The sequence below is a fragment of the Callorhinus ursinus genome, unplaced genomic scaffold (assembly GCF_003265705.2).
Source record: "Callorhinus ursinus isolate GAN/ISIS: 27379988/994484 unplaced genomic scaffold, GSC_fseal_2.0 scaffold12, whole genome shotgun sequence".
NCBI lineage: Eukaryota > Metazoa > Chordata > Mammalia > Carnivora > Otariidae > Callorhinus > Callorhinus ursinus.
Window position 1 is genome coordinate 59,680,266 of NW_027397074.1, and position 3,731 is coordinate 59,683,996.

At 44.1% G+C, this 3,731-nt stretch overlaps 1 pseudogene; it reads left to right on the forward strand.

Annotated features, from left to right (window-relative positions):
* The first annotated feature begins 1,737 nt into the window (after nt 1–1,737).
* Nucleotides 1,738–2,949, forward strand: LOC112825110 (rab-like protein 2B pseudogene; annotated as a pseudogene).
* Nucleotides 2,950–3,731: the final 782 nt, after the last annotated feature.

Here is a 3,731-nt window from a genome sequence, read left to right on the forward strand (position 1 = left end):
GAGAAAAGGTAAAGCTACCCCACCTGCTCTGCTCTATCTCTCCTTTCCCTGACTTGTCTGTGAGAAACTATCTTACATTCTTTGCCCCTAAGAAATTTTGGAAGAACAGACTGCACCAATGTATTGGTTTCTCTCAATTCCACCATCAGGGCAGCCAGCCAGCCACAGTCAGCTTCCTACCCTTTAATTTGTCTGGCCTGAGACTGTCCACTACGTCTTCCAAGTAGCAAGGGACATGTGCCAAGCTTTCTGGGTGGTTACTTTGATGCCTATTTTCCTGAGCATAATAAAGAGGCAGAGGGGAGAGGACTCACAGTTTTCCGATAGCTCTCCCCATAAACCCTCTTCTAATCTCCATGCCTGCCCTTCTGCCCTTTTATACCTTCAACGTGGGTAAGGACCTACACAAACCTAGCTTTTGACCACCTCCTTTGCAAGTCCCATAAGGTAGTCTCATACCTCATTTTAAAAAATGGGAGTACTCTGCATATTCTTGTAAGGAAGGCTTCAGCCAGAGCTGAGGCTTTCATTAAATACTTTCATTTTAGTATCCAATTATAATCACAAACATCTACGTTTTTGTTAAAATTTAGATTTCATCAAGTTTAGGTATGTTTTAATGAGTTTCTTATTGTTTCTGATATAATCATTGGCTTGCTTAACAAATTCATTATCAGAAATGATGCTGTCCACTGAACATGGTAGAGCAGCATACCTGAGATGTCTGCCAAAAGACACATCCTCACCCCCATATACCCACATAGTATCCCTTATAAACAGTTACAGATGACAGTAAATACCAAGGAGCCATTTTTTGCTATGGAAGACTTAAATATTTCCATAGTCTGTTTTTCCCCACTACTTTGTCATAAAGGGACTCTTTTTTAAATTCAAATTCTTGATTCACGTATTTCCGTACAAGATCACTTTAACAGTGTCTAATATGGTACATTTTACCTCAGAACAGGAATGGTAGTCTTAGACAATTAGAAAGTATTCCAAATTTCCATTGGCTAACTTTCAGGAAATTTGCTTAAACTAGTCAGGGTGTGTATGCTATTACCCCACCTTTTTTTGTATCATGGTTAGCCATTGTTTTTCCTATTTAAGTTGTTACATGTGCAAAGGTTGTTACACAGCATTCCAAGCTAACAAGAATGCCGTTAAAGATACTCTGCATGGCTGGAGAAACTTAAGGGATATAACAAATAGGAAACATTTACTCTGCTTTTTTTTTTTTTTTTTTTCTATTTTTGGTTTAATGGAAGTATGGCAATGGTTCAGCTCTATTATAAAACCGGCAAGCCAGCTTTAAGAAAACCATAGAATAAGATATGAACAGTTTCCAAATAAATTATTCTTTTGCATTCAGGTAAAAAAATTGGGGAAATTTTAGAAGTTAGTATCTAATTAACAGGCCCCTGATGAGAGCTTAGCTGTCTCCCATTTTTGATCTCTGGACTTTATTTCAGAGATGAAATAAGAAACAGACATGCTGGCACATTGTTGGAGAGAGACAGGGAGGGAGACGGAGAGAACAAGAGGTCTGCAGCATTACTACCAAATACAAATTGATTGTTGACACTAACAATCACTTTGTTCACCCAAAAATAATAAAGTCTCTACTCAGTTAATAAGATGATTCCAGTGTTTTGCATGTGTTGGGAGGTATCATGTGTGTGGTGGTAGGAAAGAATAAAAAAGAGGAAAGTGAGTGAGCAGCTGCGAGGACGCGAACGGAGCCAGAAGCGGAGTGCTGTGCTGAGAGAACCCGGCTGGCCCGAGGGACAGTGACAAGACCCCACACGCACACACCTACCCCGGGCTGAACGGCCAGGAGCCAATGGCCAGCGACAAACCCGAACCCTGTGAGCTCAACCAAGAGAAATACGATGCTGATGACAACGTGAAGATCATCTGCCTAGGGGACAGCGCTGTGGGCAAGTCCAAACTTATGGAGAGGTTTCTCATGGACGGATTGTATCCTTCAAGGTTTGCAGTGTTCTGTGTTCCTGTGGTCCTTCCCCCTTCATGCCAACTCAACCTCACTGTTCACCCCTTCATTCCTGTGGTCCAGGGAGGAGGGATAGACTTTTGGGACACAGCAGGCCAGGAGCGGTTCCAGAGCATGCACGCCTCCTACTACCACAAGGCCCACGCTTGCATCATGGTGTTTGATGTGCAGAGGAAAGTAACCTACAAGAACCTGAGCACTTGGTATACAGAGCTTCGGGAGTTCAGGCCAGAGATCCCATGCATCGTGGTGGCCAATAAAATTGATGCAGACATAAAGATGACCCAAAAGAGCTTCAATTTTGCCAGGAAGTTCTCCCTTCCCCTGTACTTTGTCTCAGCGGCTGATGGTACCAATGTCGTGAAGCTCTTCAATGATGCGATTCGATTAGCTGTGTCTTACAAACACAACTCCCGGGACTTCATGGATAAGGTTTTGCAGGAGCTTGAGAACTTTGATTTGGAGCAGAAGGAGGAGGAAGTGCCAGACCGAGTGCAGCGTGGCAACATCGAGAGCCCCTCCCCTTCCTGAGTCAGAGAAGGAAGCCTCTCTCCTCGTGGACTTTGGGGAGGGGGGTGGTATCTTTCAGAATACCCTCCCCTCAGCAACCCTCCAGCTATGAATTGAAAAATTCTTGCAGGCCATCCCCCTGTCTACCTCCTGCAAGCCCACCCATTCCACTGGCCTGCCCTACTTCCACGGCCCACAGTTCCTGACCCTTCCACAGCTGTCCTTTTCCCTGGACTCGGACCGGGACAGGGTCTGCACCAGCAAGCACCCTGGACAGGTGTGAGAGATCCACAGCAGACCCTGAAGCAGAATTAGAGATCAGTAGCCTCAGCCTCCCCAGGTTGTGTGGAAGCAGGGAAGACCTTCGGGAAACATGCTTTGTGTCTCTCAAATAAAAGGAAATTGAGGTGTTTTCTCTCCCAGAACCGACCTCAGGGCCTATTCATTGCTTTTCCACCAAGGGAATGATTTCTAATCCCTGACGGCCCCTATTCCCACCCGTACAGATTTGGGGCGGGGGGGGGGCCTCAATTCTTTTTCCTCTTTAGTCTCCCAACCAACTTTTTTTCAGAAATGGTTTTGAGCAGACAGCTGTTCCTATCACGGGACAGGTTTGCCATTACAACCCAGGGAAACAGGTCACAAGTCCTGCCACCCTTAGCTGTTCTGCAAAGCACGTGCATTTGGGTTCTAAGAAGAGCTTCCCTTTAAAGCCCCTGTTCCAGCCGATGATGCTTTCCTGCCTTTTTTGGAGGACTGTTGTGGTACTGCCCTGTGGGGCAGGGAGAGGGGCCACCCTGCTGCCTTTCCCACTTCTCTCCAGGACTTGTGGTTCACTGGTGTGTTTGTATGATCATCTTGTGCATCATCATTTCCACTGTTTTCATATTTATAGTAAAGTTTGAATTAACATAAAAAAAAGAGGAAAGTGATAAAGCCTGTGTTTTCAAGGTATTATACATGTGAAAGCAGCATTTTAAAAATGCAAAAGGAAACATTATAAAGTATAGTTAGTAACTGCCACAGATAAACTGAAGTATGTTCATAGGAGAACTATCAAAAAATGATAAAATCAAACTATGCTACCCGAGGAGAAAAGAAACTGGGCATATTAGTTTATTAGTTTGCAGAAAACAATCTCAAGGGAAATATGTTAGCAATTTCATGTGTTGGAAGGATTGTCATTTGTAGAGAGAATATTCTGATG